Source organism: Spodoptera frugiperda, chromosome 29 (genome assembly GCF_023101765.2).
Source record: "Spodoptera frugiperda isolate SF20-4 chromosome 29, AGI-APGP_CSIRO_Sfru_2.0, whole genome shotgun sequence".
Taxonomy (NCBI): domain Eukaryota; kingdom Metazoa; phylum Arthropoda; class Insecta; order Lepidoptera; family Noctuidae; genus Spodoptera; species Spodoptera frugiperda.
In genome coordinates this window covers 1,839,446-1,860,755 of record NC_064240.1, presented here as the reverse complement: position 1 = coordinate 1,860,755, position 21,310 = coordinate 1,839,446, and the positions used below count along the sequence as shown (strand labels likewise).

At 33.2% G+C, this 21,310-nt stretch overlaps 1 protein-coding gene across 1 annotated transcript in view; it reads right to left on the bottom strand.

Annotated features, from left to right (window-relative positions):
* Nucleotides 1–20,834, bottom strand: part of LOC118268271 (acid sphingomyelinase-like phosphodiesterase 3a) — a 43,323-nt gene extending 22,489 nt beyond the window's left edge. The window contains exon 1 of the mRNA XM_035582689.2: nt 20,660–20,834. The gene's annotated coding sequence lies outside the window, so the exon portion shown is untranslated. The remainder of the gene's footprint in view (nt 1–20,659) is intronic.
* Between the last annotated feature and the right edge of the window lie 476 nt (nt 20,835–21,310).

The following is a 21,310-nucleotide window of genomic DNA, read 5'->3' as shown; positions in this document are numbered from 1 at the left end:
AAACACCATAGCGTTATAAAGCCGACGATCGTTCACCCACGTCGCGTCGCCGACTGACAAAACTTTGTAATTGTCAACCATGATACATTGAGTTAAAATTTCGTGTGCGTTCCAGCCTCTCCGGTAAATATATATCAAGCTAAAATCCTAAATAAACACTCCGTATAATTATTTCCAAGCTTCGTTCCCAACACAAGCAGGAACACAATCCATCTCAGTTCATCATACTACATTTTCAACGCCCATATTTCAGTTTCTTGTTTCTTAATTAAAACTTTAAATATTGTTACTTACAAAGTACTACAGAGAACTCCTTAACCTAACAATAGGGGTCACCTCTAATAATAATTAACCCAATTTTCTTTGTTACACGAATTTGAACTATTTGCCGTTGGGTTAAGTTTTATAGTTGCAATTATGTGGTTTAAGTTGGTAATGACTGGCGTTGAGTAGACGCCAAATTGTAGGCAATGTGTTTAATAAGCGTAAGTACATACTGTTTCCTTAACAAACGTAGCTTGTATTTTTAAATGGTTGTGCAGTGTTTGAGCTTGCCCTGATTTTCTTTGAATTAATTAACTTTGTTTTTGTTTTTTTAACCACGAAAATTACAGAAGAAACATTATTTCGTTAGCCTTTTGTTTACTCGTTTCATGATAGTTATTAGGGAAAACAGTATGTTATTTATTAACATCGAATCCCATCAGCCCTTCACAAATACAGCTAAATCCAAGCTTTAGGCTGACTTCTACATTCGATTTTTTTATGGTATAAGCCGGTAATTATTTTATGGTGCCACCGCCCATGGACATCTGAAACACCAGAGGCATTACAAGTGCGTTGCTATGGTGCCCTTTTCGGGGTTAGGAATTTAAGGGTTATTGGGGAATCGAGGATTAGGAAGATTAGGAAGAGGGGTAATTGGGCCTACAGTAACCTCACTCACACAACGCAAGCGTTGTTTTACGTCGGTTTTCTGTAAGGCCGTGGTATCACTTCGGTTGAGGTGGCCCATTTGTGCCAAAGCATGGCTCTCCCACACTTAAAATACAACTGCACGTACCAATGTTTTCAATGGTCCAATGAATACATTTACCTTCACAGAGCGATCTTCGTAATCTTAGCTGAACTGAACTAAGATTTTCCGGTAAAAAATTCAATTTCTGTATGAAAGTTGTAATTTCTGGCTCTGTTCCGTTACATTTTTATTTATTCTTTCATTCAGAATGAATATGTATATATTAGCTAATAATAAGAAGATACTATAGCAAACCTTTTCCTATCAAAGCAGCAGTCGCAACTAGTCGAAACATATAGAACCTTACTTCAAACTAAAACTAAGACACATTAAATCGAAGTAGAAATAGGTGAAGTATACCCATCTCTTTTCTTCCTCTATCTCCCTCTCTCTTTCTCATTTGTAATTTGATTAGTGTGTTTAACCCTATTGCGGTCGAGCCTTGGCCTGATTTTACCCACGCTTTCTTGGTTAAATGTAACCCCTATTTCATCTTGGTATTCACGACACTTCATTAGATTGTTAAAAGACGAGCTAGGTCATACACTGAGTGTTACATAACGTAGTACTTTGCTTCTTAAAGAGAAGATTGAAGCACATAGTATATTAAGTTTTCAGTAGTTACTTTTCTAGCTTCGTGTATCTAATGAAAGAGTTAGTTGAGTGAAATCTTTGCTCAGCAAGGATTCTTTTTCCTTTTTGTTAAATCTAGTGATATGCTTTAAATAGTACTATGTTATTTTTTCTTCATTATAGCTTGTTATATAAGGGAAGAAAATATTTTTCAATGTTTATGTAAGGATGTTTGCCACCAGTATGCGTTTTGCTTCTAACAAACATATTCATTGGTACACATAACTTAACACTGATTTCCACCAGTTCTAAGTTATGTGGGTTACGTGTTCAACTAAGATATGATTTTTGTGTACTATGGATGAGTCGTGCTATAGATGTATGCTATGGATGCATGCTGTAGATATATGCTATGGATGGTTTCCTACTATCGACACATTGTATTATTATTGTATTATACATTGCGTCGGCATATCTTCGTAGCACGTCTTACTCGCACCGCTACATAGCATGGTATCAGTGGAAATGGTTATATTGTTTCACAGCTTAACTATTACATCCTCACAGCATAGCATAGAAAGATATATCTGGTATAAAGCACCCTAAAAGGTGGTACAACGAACTTTAATTATATCTACAATTAAGATAATGAAAACGAAACAAACGTTCTTCCAAGAATACTTCTAGTACCCAATGACTTGCCTCACACATTCAAAACCGTGTACATTTATTAACCTCATCCCAGCACACATGTAGGTAATTAAACAACAATTAATCAAATAAGTGGTCGGAATCCGGTGCCAATTGGCACAAATCCAAGCATTGCCAGCAATGCCACTGGTTGCCCTATCTGATTCTAGATTAATAGAAAAAAAAACGGTCAAAGTGCAAGTCAGATCCGCGACGAGGATTTCGTAGGCCCAATTACCCCCCTTCCTAATCTTCCTAATCCTTGTATCTCCAATAACCCTTAAATTCCTAACCCCGAAAAGGGCACCCTAGCAACGCACTTGTAATGCCTCTGGTTTTCAAAGTTGTTAACCTGTTTAATGAATGAAAATTTTACTTATATTATATTTTTGTTCACTCAATGTGATTGGAAATCGTGTAAATTAAATATTAACAATGACGTTGTATTTTACTAGATCCAACGGCAACAAAAGCGCCGTAATAGTGAAACACCTCTGAACTACAATGCAATTTTTCGCTACAAAACTTTCAGTTAAAAGATTTCAATCTCTGAAATATTTATCGATATACCGCCTGAAGGATGTCTGAAGAAATCCGAATAATAATATTTTTGAATGAAATACACCGCCACGCCTTTTAATCTTCGAAGACAATTTCAGAGGTGACATAAACAATATATAGATTGTATCGCACGCTTTTTTTCGAAGCTTTTTTATCCGATATAAACTAATGCTTGATTTTCTACAATTATATTATGAGAAGTCTAAAATTACATAAAGTCGCACCGCCTACTTTGTCAGTAAGCTGTGCGACGTTGCCGTGTCTGCGCACGCTGGACGCGCTCATGATGAGTCCTTCTGTGGGTCTAAATTAGTAGAGCTTTTCTCCATTAATTGACGTGAATAAACCGTGATTTTTTGTTAATTTAGTATGTCTCACGATAGTTATTAAAAAAAAGAATTAGTGACCTTGTAACACTAAGAATATTTTAAAACAAACTACTTATACACTTTAAACTTGGATATAAAACTACAAATGTTCTTCACAAAAATCAAAATACCAAAGAATAACCGCAAGTATAAACATAATAAAGTCTGTATATAGATGACAATGCACACAATCCCTGTAAATTTCAAGAAAGGAAGGCTTGATTATCACATAAGGAGGTTATTGTATGTCGTTCACGTGCTCCTGCTGTCCGCTTCATGAAATACCTTCATCACTTTTCATAATATATCGTCGAGAAGGGATGCTTCTATTTTTAGCCGAGATTTTATTATAACAATGGTGAATATAGGGTATCGTGAAGTAACGGTATTTGCATGACGTAGGAAGATATTTAAAATAAAAATGTGTTATTAAAATTAAATGTATCATCGATTTTACCAAAGAACAATGTAATGATGAAGATATCATCGTTTAATGCCCAAAGAAAAATGTAATGAACTTTTAATATACATATTATGATCACAGAAAGTTTGAGTAACTTGCTAAAAAGTGCAAAAGTTGTTTTCGTCTCCTTCTGAATAACCTCAAAATTGTTCTTGTGTATGTATTGTACACACGGAGCTACAAACTGCCTAGCCGGAGCTCCGATAACCCAGCTCCGGCTCGAAAAGCAGGAGTAGGAACGGGGTGGTATTTAGTCAGTAACAGTTTAATACTCCCTCTTGCCTCGCCCAAGGCGGGAGAAGTCATTGGCATCAGCCAATTCAGCCAATTGAGCCGAAGATTACGCTAATGACTATCTTAACTCAAAAAACAAACAATACCACAAAGAAGGACACTACAAAATACGTTGTCTTAGCACAAAACATAATAAACAAATACATCAACGTAAACACTTCACGAAAACTACGATCAAAAGTCTAAACATACTCGAAAGCAGACGTTTAAACGAATAACATTATGATTGTATACATAAGACGAAAACCAAACACTTTAAATAAACACAGACGTTATTATTCAACATTATGAATTACATAATACACTACATTATTAAATAAAACATTAATCTCGCTGGTAAACATAGCTAGCACACAAAGACTAGAATACTTCTCGACTTTTAAGTTGAACGCCCTCTGAAATCCACAAATCTCGAGAGCGTGGGATGAAACTAACGTAGGTGTAAAACAGGTCTGGGTCTAGCCCGAGATTTGTCGCTCGTGTTTAGAAAATTAATGATTCATGAAGATATGAAGGAATTTATGAGATGTTAGTGTTGGACTGTTAAACTGACCGACTTAAAAGGACGATTTCCATAGTACATTACCTTGTTGATTAACCTTAAGTCTGTCATGTTAAGTTTAGTGATATCATTTTTTTGAGGGGGTAAAATCATTTAACGACTTCTCCCGTCTTGAGCGAGGCAAGAGGGAGTCTCTAACTCTTGCTGACTAAAAAAGACTACCCACTTTCTAGTCCTGTTTTTCGAACCAGAGCCCTGGTAACCCGCTAGGCAGTCTGCAGCTCGGAGTCGGCATCAGTACCACTGGACCACATTTGTATGGGTCTGAAGGCTCTTTCAGTCTGATTTGCACGGGTTTGGTTTTGTTCGATCAATGAACTACCCGTGCTCTTACTGATATACTACCACTGTTTTTTTAAAACTATCACATTATATACGTACAAAATCATCAGATATTTAACCAATAAGAAGTACGACTTTTAATAACCAACGTAAAGAATGCGTGTACTTTGTTTGACAATGTCTGCTTCAACAATCTACATCCGTAAGTGAACTTTTTTTTTTTTTTTTTTTTTGAGGGGGAAAATCATCCAATGACTTTTCTCGCCTTGGGTGAGGCGAGAGGGAGTGTCAGACTCTTACTGACTAAAAACCACCCCGTTCCTTCTCCTGCTTTTCGAGCCGGAGCCCCGGTAAACCCGCTAGGTAGTCCGCAGCTCCGGGTCAGGCATCAGCCCTATTGGGCCCCATCTGATCCGTAAGTGAACTTAAGTTATAATTCTAAACGACAAATTGAGAAATTAGAATAATTGTTTCCGAATTCGTTCTAAAGAGAAACATTTGGGAAGCAGCGGAGCAGTAAAACATTCTCAAACAAAAACATTGACAAAACGAAACTCGAAAAATATTAGCCAAACAAAACTTCGAAGTATTTTTTCGCGAGAAAAAGAGAACTTGGGAAATTCTAATTAAGTTTATGCAAAAATAACGGCAATCACCATTGGGACCCCTTACAATGACAGCCAGAGCGTTTAGCGTAATCTTCAGAGGTGGCGAGGTCCAAAAACGAGGATAATATAATATAATGGACCTTCACTTGTTTAGCCCAAAAATCTTAATGGAACGACCTTTTTGACCTTGAAGTCTAGTTACATTGTAGTCTGTTAAACATAGACCTTAGGGACCCATTGTGTTCTCAAAATGGCTTGATAGTGTACATAATCTTATAACGCTATTATTACTTTAGTTATTGTGATATTCACGTGAGATTACTGTTGATCAAAATAGTTTAGTGTTGTTCTAACTGTGAAGGTAATTTCGTTTCACTAAGCTGGATACTTTTTGTTTTATGTTTAAGAAGATCTGACCCTAATTACAACCAGTAATCATGCTTTGGGCAGTAATAAAAGTACCTAACTTACTTTTGTTATGGCCCATAATCATGAAAACAGTAAAATTAAATTGTTAGAAAGCGAAACGGTACTCCGTGGTTAAACCGTTCGGGTTTAATATAACTGAGTTCCCTTTATTAATCCAAAACAAGATACTCTATTTATTAAATAACAAACGTTTTATTTTGTAAGAACAACAACTTAATTAGTTTCTATAAAACTTTAAAATGAAAACAGAAAACGGTTGGCTACGTATTAAACTCGTAGTAGAGAGCTACGGTGCTACGGCGTAGCAGTGCTACGAAGTGTACTTAGTAACTTTGTAATGCGCTTACCACTGGAACTCAAATAGCTGTAACCGGTTCAAATGAAAAACTGCTAGATAACTATAAATTAAATTGTGGACTGTTTGTTTTTTTTTCTTTGGAGAATCGTAAGCAGCATTATTACTTGCAAAGGAGTTTCTTAGGACACAAATACAGAGTGTAGCGAAAAACAAGCAAAAGTTGTATAGTATAATTTATTTTTTGTTCTATTCATTAATGTCAGGTACAAACTTGTGTAGGACATAATTTCATAGGGACACTCAAGGTACATCATAGTAGTACATTTATAAATATGATCAAGTAACACTGTAGTATATTTTTAGATAGGTGTATAAAAGCCCCGACCTATGTTTACCTCAGACTCATAAAACAACAATTGTAACGTAGGTGTACTACAATACAAATAAAAGTCTTGATTACTTAGCATCCCACATGAAAACATGCTTACCATTGTTTTACTTCAACATATTGTAGGTAATGTGGGTCAGTCATAAATTCATTTGAGAATAATCCGCAAGGACATTAGGGCTTTTCACATGTTTTTAAAAATCATAAAAATAATTTCGCTTTTTTCTGGAGGACACACGGATCACCTGATGATACAATAATCAGCTTTGTATGTCAGAGGGCTTAGTACAAGTTAGCTTTACTTTTTAAGGAGATCGAAACGAGACAGTGTGAAGCACTTTGACTGGCCAGCTTCTTTGAGCCGACCAATCAAAACGCTGATATCGTCTAGTTTCGATCTCATTCATCGTAAAACAAATTATTTCTAAGCCCTTAGATAACACTGGAAGAGGAGGAGGAGTAGAAGGATGCAGCCTTTAGGATTTTTCCTCTCTTACCCGCTGAAACGTAACACAAGTGCACAACACAAGAAAACGCTTCGGTTTTTATGAGACCGTAGTATTATTCTGGTCAAGCCAATTTATTGATACTGAAGATCATTTACGTTTTGTCTACTATGAATTTAAATGATGAGTAGTCAAATAAGGAATGAATTATGCAGTCGTTTGTTGCTTTTTATGAACATGATTTAAAATTATTTATTTTGTTATTACTTATCCATATTTATTCCACATTAGCGATCACCATACTGTGAATTCTATAGCAAAAAGCAGTCAATTTTGTGTCAACTATCCATACTCTCTATCACACCATATCTCAGAGCCACTTACAGTTTACAATAGTTTTATGTAGTTTGGAAATAAAATATCACATGTAGATATCACGTAAATATTATTAACTTTGTCCTAAGCCTTCCCGGAAGGGTAGATGTAATACAATATCTATTTTTACGTCAAATGCCAAGGGTATACTTCATACCTAGAGTGTCAAATCATATTTATTTGGCATTTCAATATCAATTCTTATGTAAATAAACTGAAATGTTATTTTTCCTTGACAAACAAAATACGTTTTTTGATAAAATGTATAAAAAAATCCAAAAACTTGATTGAAGAATTACACTACGCAAACATTGGAACGGTAAAAATAATTGAATTTCGTAATTGTTTTTTTCTTTTCTATTGTTGTTTAAAAGAGACGAAATAAATTTTAGATTGGTATTTGGTTGACTGAAGCGGAAAATGTTCACCAACAGTTATATAACATTACTTTACGAATCAATCTAGGTAGATAAGTTCAAGTCTTACGATGATTTTCTACCAGAGATGTGCTTTGTGGAAGATGTAATAACTAAGCTGTGAAACTATGTGACCGTTTCCACTGTGCGTGTTTCACAGCGTGCGAGTATGCGCAGTATCGATAGAAGAGGAGTTATCCATAGCACACATAGCACGCATCCATCGCACGCATCTTTCTATACAAAAAATAATAATAACTTAGCAAAGTCCATTTCCACCAGTGCTCAGCTATGTGTACCAATAAATATGATTACTGGAAGCCAAACGCATCCACAATAACGTAGCATAGTACATCTTTGGATCATAGAAGAAATATAAATATCTGTAATCCATATTGGTAACATTGTAATAAATATCATTCACCGTCCAAGTTATGCAACCTTTTTCGTCCCGATAGAAAAATATAAGAAACTCTTATTAATCCCTTAATCGAGTTCTTTATTCCATTTCATACATACTATAAAGATGTGTACTCATAGTGGAGCATTCGTTTTGGTAACAATCAGCTAGACCATCGAATTGAATATACATAAGGGTATGTTTACTACCCGTTATATTAATTATTGTTCAGTAGGTATAATATGATGTTATAGTTTGTTCCAATAATATATATGGTTGAACCAAATTGTTAGTATTATATCCTCCAAATGATATTTGATGTTTGACGTATGGTTAGTACCCAATATAAACAATAAGCCACAATGTAAAAAATTGAAGTACATAATATATTAATTACTAGTTTCTGTCAGCGGCTTCGCCCGCGTTCCCGTGGGATAAAAAGTAGCCTATGTGTTATTCCAGACTATTATCTACCGCTGTTCTAAACTTAATCCCGATCCCTTTAGCTGCTTTGCCGTGAAAGAGTAACAAACATCAATACATACAAACTTTTGCATTTATAGTATTATAGCAGGAAGTAGGATCAATCTATAGCTAAAATTATTATTCTGAGTGAATCATTCTATGAATTTTAAGTAATATGTGTGTAAACACGTGGTACATACACCAAACATTTTGTAAAATAATAAAGAAGATATTACGATCACGTAACTCATAACAATGTTAATAAAAATATACTCAATGTAGCATACATGGTACGCGTATGATAATACGGTTTCATTGCAGAACATTTTCAACAAACTCCTTTTTATATGTATAGAAGCAAGAATTCTCTGTTATTATTATTGGAAAGTATACCATCCGAATAATAACCTCTAATATCTCAAGCGTACGTGAAATTCCACATGTTATACGTACATTTCGGAGAAACGTCCACAGTCACTTCATACCCTAAACTTCTTTCAAACCGACTGACTGATGTGAGTCGCGAGACGCACAAAGGTATTTCCTATTGCTCTGTAGAGGATATTTTTTCGTATAAAAAGAGGTAATAAAGTAATATTACGGCAGGTAATATATAGTTGCGTAATATGACTATGGTATAAGGGTGAAGGTCCCATTGAAATGCGATCTCCGTACTGTTCTGTGCGACGGATAAAGCTGTGGACCCACGGAATGAACCAAATTAGTTTAGTTTCCGAGAAAACTATGTCTGACGTTTCCTGATCCGATTCTAATGTTTTTAGAACGCTACAGGTATTTTGATTGCTTCGTTAGTGAAGTACGAGACCGACATTTTGACTTCCATTTCGGGTTGTACGTATATTTTTTATTTTAGGAATTGTGGCTTACGTTGATCAATAGCTGGAAAATTATAGGTGCATCTGTTGAAACTTTTGGAAAATTGTGGCCGTATTTTTAAAGACTATTTATTTTACTAAGACATAAAAATACGTAGCATTAGTGTTCATCGTAAAAAACATCCACAAAAGTAAATTATCGACAATCTCGTACAGCAATAACCATTCAACTCAACAACAGCCATAGTTTTTACCACTGAATTTTTAACTCCGCAACGACTAGAATTAAGACGTACATTCGACGTACATATCTGTAACATTTCAACCAGCTCACGTTCCACATAATAGTACGTAATGACATGCAAAGTTGGCCTTAAACAGCTCGAAACCACCCAGTACATGTAATACTTTGAGCTTTACTTTGTTTGAGAGAAAGAATAAAAGCAATACGTACAACGGTAAGGGAACATGCCACAATTTCACAGCCAATTTGCAATAAAGGATCTTTGCAATGTGCCCTCCCGTTCTTTCGGATACACACGTAACGTACATGCAAATTGACTAGAATGGTGAAATATTTGAAGGATTTACCTGCCTCATTAGTGTGTTACATGGTTCGTGGGTTTTTTATTACCTATGTACGATGTGCAGCGTGTACTGTAAATAGTCGAATGAAAGATTGGGTATAGAAAAGACAGAATGGTTTTTTGTGAGACATAAGGACATATATTATGGAGAAAAATATGTCCGTTATGTTTAGTAAATGCCAAAATAAGTAATGTTTTGTGTTGGTATATAAGTGAGTATTGAGTATGTTCTTTACTCCAAAAAACAAAGACCTATATAAAGACAAAAACATATGGTTTATTACTCAAAGTAACATTAAGTTACATTTTAATGAGAAAATGTACTGCTAAATATTAAATCTTCTTCTAATGATATTTAAGTTAACTCGTGCCATTTAAAGGACGAACAGAATTCGTGAACATTATTTTAACATAAACCCATACATAATTTCACATATGTACACAAAAGTCGCTGATATTTTGTTTTCTTGGCTGTTAACAAACAAGTTTGCGCAATCCGAGGCGGTCTCTATTTGTCTTGCCTTAAAATTCAGTGTGGGTACAAAAGAAAACGCTGGTTGCCTCTGCCCGTCCGGGATTTATCGCTTAAAGCTAATGTGTGGTCAACATTGTGGGTCTCGCTTGAGTTTCGAATTTGTTTTTTTTTTCGTGGTACAATATGGATCTGATATTTATGTTTGTTAGACGATTGATTGTTTTCGTTTTAGTTCTTTGTGGGTTGTTTGTAACCTTTAGATATTCTACGATTTCAGAAATGGATTAGCATTAGACATTTAAAGGTGACGATGATATTTAGATAAATAATATACTTTACTTAGAACTAACTATACTAAGACTAAACGTGAATATAGAGTACATCGCGCTGTGTCTATTTGTGTGAAAGGTTAAAGCTTTTCACCAACATCATCATTATAGGTATCTTTTTTGGCTTGCATAACTGTTTGACGAGGAAATCGACTAGTTTCAAGCCATACACATATATGAGCAGTATTTCACGACACAATGCAGGGGAAACTAGTCGAGTTCTTCGTCAAACATATGAAAGTTATAATATAAAAACATATTTGTATTTGTTAACCAGCCGACATCAACCTCTGCAATAGTACGTCACTGAGCTAGAGATCTTTTTACATTTGCCGTACGGATCATATCACATCATCAACCTATAAATAGCCACTGCTGACCAAAGTCTTTTTCTTATACGCAATGCGATTTCAAACTTATAATTAGAAATTATAAGCCCAGGTTTCCTCACAATTTTTTATTCACCGTTTGTAAGTCTAAATGATCTTAGAAAGCACATATAACTAGGAAAAAGTCACATTGGTACTTGCCGTTCGTAGGTTTCGAACTCGCACTCTCATGCATCTTCAACCACCGGGTTACCACAACATGCCGTATAAAATACAAACAGTCTACTTGGGAACTTTATAATATTTATAATATTGTAGGTAATAACAATAAACAAAATACAGATCACAACAATGTATCATCGCATTGATATCCCAATGTAACCGCAGCGTTCGCGGTTAATACATAACACGGTTCACAAATTAATTTATCATTGTAAAGGTTTACGTATGAATACATTAATCACTTCATATCATACAAGTTTTGTTTGTTAGGGTTATGCCAAAATAAGTTATTTTATTAGTTCTACAACTTCCCACAACTTTAAGGGTTGCCTGTCTAAATTTTATACATTAAGACTAAAATATGAAATAAGTAAATTTTGTCTGTAACTATGTATGTAGCTTGTGTTTTGAGTAAGAAATTAATTTATGTATGCGTGGTTGAGTTCTTGTTGTAGTTTATTTGGTTTTACTGAAAAGTAGATGTAGATGAAAGATTGTGAGCTTAAATCCATTCAAATTCTTCATAAGAAATAGTATTTTATGTAAAAAAAGTCACCACTGAAAAGCGGCGAAGGAAAATATCACAAGGAAAACTTGGCTATAAGCCTTAAGCCTTAGGCCTTATGATATTATTGTTGCCCTATCTTTAATTATAAGTTCGAAATCGTCGTTGAGCAAGCATGGTGATTAATGCTCAAACCTTCTCCGTGCGAGACAAGGCGTTTGGTCAGCAATGGCTGTTGATGTGATCTATCTAAGCAATGGAACCAAATAATTCATATCATAAAACTAGACACAAAAAGAAACAAATAATTTTCCAAATTTATTCTTACGTGTGTGTAATGAAACTGTTCTAAGTTCTTTAGAAGCATATCTAGACCTATGTATGTAAGTATATAAGTATAATCTTCCAAGGCTTTATTAAGACAGTGAACTTAGTAAATGGCACGACTGCAGGCGCGGTCGCTGTGTGAAGCTTATAAGAATCTTATATTATTTTACGTACCTACGTAGAAGTTAACATGAGACTCGTGTTCGTCTCAAAACTCGCAAAAAGTAAAAAAATAAGGTTTTTCTTAGAAAAGTTTTAGCTTGGTTGAAATGAGTGGCGCGATTCTTAAGTTTTTGTGATCTCAAATACTAAATCGCAATTAAATTAGTAAAAGTCAAGAAACGTGAAACAACGCTTGCATAGTGTTTCGTCGTGTGAATGAGGTTACTAGGGGCCCAATATTCTGCCCTTCTCCAATATCCACAATTCTCAAAACCCCTACAATCCTCAAATTTCTAACCCCCAGAAAGGACATGGGTGGCGTCAATTGCTTACCGTCAAGTAATCTACCTCCACGTAGTCCTCTACGTGGAGAACTAAGGGGGAGGTCTTTGTTCAGCAGTGGACGTCTCCCGGCTGATGATAATGAAGTGATCTGCCTGCTCGTTTACCGGCTTATCTCATAAAAGAACAAAATAGTAATAATGCCATATCAGAATAAAAGCATGACGTATAAAAGTGTCCATTATCTCAAAAATGACAATACATTTAATAATAATAATTAACATGAAAATAATCAAAATTCCTTTCATCACTCAAATTCAGTACTGTCACATTCAGAAAGATACAAGCATTGATGTTTAATACAAAGAGTAGTTAATATTAATTCGTGAAACATCCTTTAAATTAATATTTTATCGAAACTGAAGCCTGACGGCTCTGTAATGTAAATTGTGGCTTAATTGAGGCAGCAACACTCAGAAATTATTTCACTCTTAACGTAAAACTTTGATTTTCCAATGTGTTTGCATTTTTTTTTCTAGAGGACTGACCGACATACTGATATTTTGTTTTTTTTTTATATTATAATAAATGCTTTCACGTCCAAAAATAAATTCATGAAAAAAGTAATTTTGACTTTGACTTTAAATTCATTACATATTTTTCCTATGCTGACTGAAAGAGACTGGATCTCACGACACAAAGAATCCTAGTGTGGGTTTCAGGGACATATAAAAATGTAAACGGTTTTTATTAATAAACGCATTTTTTATTTATTTAATAAATATATTTTTATTTGTTTTATTTTCAACTTCGTGGAAAAGTGAAATTCACATGAGTATTATATGTGGTTTTGTACGCGAAATATAATGGAAATGTTCATATAACTGCGCATTCTATGCAATTCTGAAAACATAAAGTTTTGATTAATATAGTCGCTTTTGGATTTATTCGCAGTTTTAATCTTCATGTGAATGCCAGTCTTTATTTTGTATTTTTACCTTTTTTATATAAAACATTCAGATATGGAAACGATAGTCCATTTTGAATATATGTTTTATATTGGTTACTAGTTGATGCCCGCAGCTTCGCTTACGAGGACTTTGTGCCTTTATTATCTAAAATAAAATACATCAGCTACTTGTCAATAAAAGTCCTGTCAAAATTGGTCCAGCCATTTCAGCGAATCGAATGAATAGAAAAATCAATGTAGAAGTTTTTCAATGTAAAGGAGAGAGTCAATGGTGAGTATTGGTTTTGTCATAATATCATATGATTCGTCGAATATCAGTGTCAAAATTCACTCGATTTGTAGCATCTGGCTATGACATGACCCATAAATGTTCAAGAAAAGAAAGTTTAAAAATGGTGTCAAAATAAATTCGCATTTTAATCTAATTCTAAGTTCTATATCGCGTGTTATCTGCCCTTTATTCCTAGTTTTATAAGTCAGGCTTAATAAAATGTCTAAGTTCGTATTCAATGACACTCCATTTGTAAAAGTCAAGCTTTTCACTCCAAATGGATCTTATTACATGCTACATAGACGCAGTATTAATGGATTAGTTTGTTTCTATGTCAGGGACAAAGAAAATAGACTTTTACACAATATAAAATTAGGCTCATAGTCCCTGAATGGGTAGACAGAGGCGCGCATTTTAATGATACTACTGCTTACCTATTTACCTACTTTAAAGTAAACAGAAATCGATTCGATATCCTTGTGGAATAGTTTCATTAAAATAAAACACATTAACGATTGCTTTTAATCTTAGGTATTAGGTATGCAATTTCACTTAAAAAATAAGCTTCGAAAATCAAGACATAGAAATAAAACTGAAAATTTGTTCGTCCATTCTCATACTACCTAAATGCTGTCATTTCAATTACACCAGCTCCTAGTCTAGAGTCAAAATAAACGGTTTCAGAAAACATCCTTTGATTACGATCAAATTATTTTGTGTTTCTGGCGTAATTAGTTTTCTATTACAAATAGGAAGGAAATGTAAATTGTTTTGTATAAGGGACCCTACATAAAGACTCCTTAGCCTGAATACGTTAAATAGCCATTGAAATGTCAAATATAAATTGAATGAAGTTTAATTTTATAAGATTTGCGCCTAATTAACGCTTAGGGTTAGGGTCTTGTAGTATAACCGTTTAGAATAAGGGATAATGAAAGTAAAGGAGTAGGTACTAAGATTTGTAAAGATATTTAGATGAACCAGGATAGAGATTAGTGTAAAGGGTTGTCAAGAAAAGAAGAAAAACATAGTCTTATACAGTCATCATTACCAACAGTTGGTAATAGTCCACTACTGGATAATCTTTTTTCTTCTATAGGTATATCTGGGTCAATAATAAAGTAAAACTATGTTCTACCTATTACAATGAAAGTAAAGACATAAATACAATGAGTAGGTACTTTGTCATACACCTTCACGAAACAGCTAAGTACGTAGTTATGTCATGTTTAATAATAATTAATAATTCGTAATACAAAACATATTCGAACTACATTTACCCTGAAGGCTTACAAAGATGATTATATTCACAACCATTAATATTATATAATATATACAAACATAATATATATGTGTTTGTTTGTCCGTATAGAAGTAAATCAACGTATTGAAGTGATATTTTTAGGTGGAAATGTTTCAAGGGATGAAAAATGATATTAAGCTACATTTTGTCTCATTTGAAACCGACATTTCTATAAAATGGGATGTGGAAGTTTGTTTAAAGCATTGCGCAATATAACACAAGCGAAGCCTCAGGCAAAAGCTAGTTACATAATAATTATAATCTAATGAACCTAACGGAGTAAGATTGTTGGGAAAAGTAGCTGCAAACATATACTCTGTGAAGCATGAACGAACATGTACAAGATTAAGATAATAAGCGTGTAACGAGAATATTGTTTAGAGGAATATGAGATATATTACGTACTACGTTGGTACAGGTTGTAGCGAAAATCCTATACATGCATACTTTATATTTAAGGTTGAAACAGTCCAATTTAGACACAATTTTTATTCAGTCCAGTCCAGTTCATTCGTGATCATGGCGCTTGCAACAGTGCCGAAATATCGAAAACTCATACACATTAATAAACTTGGTAAATATCCCTTCTTAAGTTTTATTGTTAATTTTTATTCAGCTTCACTCTAGAGTGAAGCTGAAAAAAAATACGATACTAGTATCGTAACGTCTTTAATGCCTAAAGGGATGGAAAGAAGTGTATCTGTATATTACGGCACGTAATGCCGTTATAAAATGTAAACCCACTTTTCACTATTAGTGTTATAGGACCTATGTAACCAGGGGTGAGCTTATTGTATAGTTTTAGTCAAGAATAAACTACTCTGAATATAGACACAAAGATTTTTAGTTAAAAAAATTAGTTCTGGTTATCAGGTTTTAAAATATTACGGTCCCTAGTTTAAAATATCTAGAATTAGAAAACGTTTACTGTTTTAATCTAAAGGAACCGTGCCCTTCATATGTAATCATGTATATATCTATGCTATAATACCTGGTTTAATAGTAGTATATGCTTATGCTTGGTATATGCTGTATATAAAGTTGCATCTACACTGAAGTTTCCTTAATGTAGAGTATAATGTTGTTCAGTAACTACCGCACTGAAGACGGAAGTGCGACTGAGGCAAAATTTCGGGCTTGATTTTATATAGGCTAAAGTAGCATAAGCAGAAATGCTTTTATGCAATGCAACATACTAATCATCAGTTATATTTATTATAAGCCCTATATATTATCCTTAAATAGTTATCAAAAATTGAAAATCACTATTATACCACTTAGCTTAGTCTCCAGATTTTTTATGCCAGTATTATTTGAAACTGGTACCGTATAATCTCATCTTAAACAGTCCTGAATACAACTTGAGATTTCATCCTACTAATATTAAAAATACGAAAGTTTGTACGTTTGTTACTCCTAAACTTCAAAATTTGGAAGAAGGGTATATAAATACTTAGGCAAATTTTTATCCTACGAGAGAAGCCACTGGTAGAAGATAGTATATAGTTATATAATATTTGACAAAGAAGTTCATTTGAAATGGATTTCGTTTCAAATATAATATTCCTTTTCCATGAAATAGATGGAGATAGGAAACTTTCAGCCAATTAGCGTTATTCGTCAAAGCGCTAGATTTCCAGCGTTCAAAATTCACTACTATTACTGTACTTCAAGAAATAATGCAAAATTTTGCAGAATTTCTGATTTATGATATTATAAAATATATACGTGTAACTTTGTATCAAGCTTCAGTAAATGATCAAAGCAAATCAAAATTTTAAGAAAGGAATTTTAATAAAACATTCTCCTTTCGTGGAAACAAAGACGCCATAAGACTAATAAGCACAAAACAATATTAATAACGGGAACCTTAAACATATTGATTCAAGAAACTTCAGTATTAAAACAAACGAACATAAACAAAACGAGAAACAACATATTTATATTGAGGAAACTTTAATACACGAACACGATCAAAGTCTAGCAAACTTACTTTATAGATCATAACGTGGCATTACCAACATAACAGTGTAAACAGCGAAAATGATTGTGCCAACATAAGAAAACGTAACTTGAACAAGCTTCCTTGGAAATTCAATATTGGAGTTGGTACTGAAATCAAATTATACTACTAACAATAATGCTGAACTTTGACTCGGAGGCGCCAAGTTTTTGTTTCATTTGTAACTCGCGTATGTCAGACATAAATCTGAATTTATTTACTTTTACTTTTACTCTGTGATATATTGCCTTTTAGTAATAAACGTGAAGCCTAATAGAGAAAAATTCTTTGAGCAATCATAGTGAAAGAATATTTATGTAAATTACGCTGCTCTAGTAGACAAAAGGCATAAAAGAAAAATGGTAGGTAGCTGAACAAGTGAATGCTAAAGTAAATGTTTCAAATTGACATAAGTTTTGAGTCAACGTGACAGTTTGCTATAAATATTGAATCGTATTTTTTCCAATAAATACAAATGAACTTGGCTTTTCAGAAAAATCTGAACGTTTTTATGTAATTTTTTGAATAAAATTCTGAAACACGATATAGGATTAAAATGTTCGTTTTATGTGGCCCTTGTTTACTAGCCACAGGGCAGATTTAGAAGCTACCTTCAATCTGCTTATGCTATGATATTCCTCATTACTTTCCTTGTTTAAAAATTAAAATTATTCATATCTTAATGTAAATATTACTTAGTGATATTAACGTACATACGTACAATGATGCTTTAATATTACAAGTTTCGATTTTTCTTTGAGTTGAGCAATAAATAATAGAAGTAATATTTCTAGGAGCTGAGTTATTATTCAAGAAGTTATAAAGGTAATATTTTTTGAACTTAATACTTAAAATAATGGTACAAAAGAATATTTTTGACAAAAGGCTCTTATTATATCAAAATTATTTTATTTTAAAGCATTATATAAAATATTTTTTTCTTCCATTACAGACAGAAAACATAGGACAATTATAAGGTCAAGAATGACAAGCAAGTAATTTTTCAATTGATCATACTGTATAATAAAAGTTGTTTCATACAAAGTATATAATTTTTTCATAAATTTATTTTTTTTTCAGTAACTCAGTTAGTCATAAATATAATATATAATTTATAGTTATGATTTAATGATAACTATGACTGAAAATAATGAACAATATAATATAACATAAAATTATCACGAAAAAACAAGGTATATTACATAGACAAGGTAAGAAAATAAAGAATAAATACGTATACTCCGTAATCTAATACTTGAAACGATTAAACATCACTTTAGCTAAATGGCTCAGTAATGTATTGTCTCTTAATGATTTATTCAGATTATATAAAGTGCCATCAATTATGTGATCCAAGAGAATAATGTAGCAGATCCAACAAAATGCCGAAATTGATAATCAAATCATCTATCATCGTCGTTTTATTTGATGTTCGAATAAAATTAAAGGTCTTTGTTATAAAACAGAGATATGCATATTTATCGGATTTTTTTGCGATTTATCATCAGTATTGAGACAAAATATATTGTACTATGTTATCAATAACTTTTAGCTTTTCTGATTTGCTTGCTTTAGCATCAACCATCAACTGATTCGTCTGTACGTCCCCAAGGGTTTGACTGGTACAAAATGCCTATAGCACTAAACCGTTATGCACATGAAAACAATGTTCACGGGGAGCCTTTGATTTAAATGGGTAATATTATATAGTGTAAGAAATTAAAGAAAAACCTATCTTTAAAATATGAATCAGATTTAGAACTCATTTATTTATCTAGTTAAAATGCATATTATGACTTAAATACTTTAGTTTATGTTTAGATGTGAACTATGTTCACATACATAACAATTGCTTTATTATTTTGTAAACAAATAAATTTTAATTAAAATTAATATTAGATTAAATGGGTTCTTGACGTAATTACTTTAACTGATTACCACAGTTAAACATCAAAATGACTCAGAATATCGCTTAAATACCGAAAACATAAAACTCAACTGCGAAAAATCCGCAATCGTTTGTTGTCTACCAGAGCATTTTTCCACAAACAGGCTTAATCTAATTTTAATGGGGAGTTCTTGAGATAACTGGAGGACAAGGAACCTTAAAAGTGGTTGAAACACGAAGTAATCATTTTTTCATTGTACGCAACCCTAATCAACCTGGGCTATTTAATTACTTGGGGAGAAAAAAACTCAGACCTACATCCCCTTACATTTAAATGGCTAACCCGCTTAAATACCCTAAAAATGTCGGAGATAATTACACAATTCATCATTGTCATGTGGCGGAATATATTTGGATGAACATATATCCGGCTTTTTGTTGAAAACCTAACCTTTTTATTTTTCAGGTGATTTACAGAATGAACAAATTGGTTATTTAATTATGCCGTATAAATATTATCTGTAGAATGAATAATAATTTTAATGTTTAATTACAGTTCTAATTTTTAAAACATTTTTACGAATTATATGTGCTTTGAGATTCATAGTACTCATAGGAAATTATAGTATAGTGAACCGGTATATTTCTTTGGGTAATAACGTTAGTCTATTAACACAGACGGTAAAAAAGGATGAGTATTCACATTTTCACTGCCTTTTTGAGCAAAGCGTTTAGAAGGAAATAGAACACGGAAATTGACAAGGTTGTAACCAGATAACCCCATAAACCATTATGGGGTACGAAAAACACAACTCTTTGGAAAATGTTCATGTACATTTTTATTGAAATTATGGAGCATGTTCTTTACATTATAATAACAATCTGAAAACAAAGATCCTATAAGTGTCCTTGTAGTGTAAAACAAAATGATTTCGGTCAACAAAGGACAGTCACAATTTTATCTCTGTCATCTCAATTTATCTCAAACAAAATCCTAGGATGAAAGGAGAAAATTAAACATGGAATGCAATTTCGAATTGCTTTCGTAAAGTGATAAATTAATCAAAGAGTATTTCTGAGGATTTTGCTCGTAGCTGTCGTAGCAGTGCTACGGCGTAGCTAGCTACGAATTGCTACGACTTTTGAATTGGGATATTAATAGTTGAATAATGTCATCTATGGACTTATACAGATGTGTTAATTGTATTTATATTCGAAAGAGATTTGGATCTTACCAATTTCGTATGATTTTGTTAAGATGATTATGTAAAGTATAATTTCAACTCTTAGAAATAGAACAAAACTTAATGACCTGTCTAACAAAAGTCATTATTCATAGCAGCGTATTTTTTTCCAAAGCACTTAAGTGATCAGATATCACTAGTGCTAAATTTCTGTACAAAAAATAAATCGTGTAACTCTGACACCGTTAATAAATCACAAACCTACTGTTAGCGCTACTTCGCACCGACCTTCAAAGACCAAAAATCTGAACACAAAAAACAAAAGCTATTAACTTAATAGAGGAAACTCACATTTAGCAATTCCCAACGGCTATGTATATCGTTGAGCAAAAATTCCAGGACAACAAAAAGTCACTAATCACGAGATTGGAACGTAAACACCGAGATTCACTCGCGGCCGATCGCGTTCGGGTAAAGTCGGGAAATGCCGAAGACGTCCGCTCAGTACGGTGGTCGAACGTCGAATGGCTGGCGTGCAGGTGTGAAGCTCGTTGCAGGAACAAGGCTGTCGCCCGAAAATATTCAGATAACGAGAACGCCTCATATAACAATCCCATTCACAATAATGTACTACACTATTTATAATTTATATTGTTCGTGTTTCTATAGACATATCGTATTATTAAAGGCAAGTTATTTTTAGGAAGATCTTCAATCTGGTATGTTTTATGAGTATCTGACATAAATATCGTAGATTTAGTAAATCTATTAAATTGTGTTTGTTGTGTGGGAGTAGACGAATACTTCGGTATTTTTATCTTTTCTTGAATCTGTCTGACCCATCATTTTGTTTAATAGCGGTTAAGATAGTTTTGTTTGAATTAAATACTCTTGATAAATATGTGACTACTTACTATTAGCATATTAGCATAGCATATAGCTTACTAGTAGCATATTTTTAAATTCTAGACTGATTTGCTTCGAATGGTATTTTAATGTAAT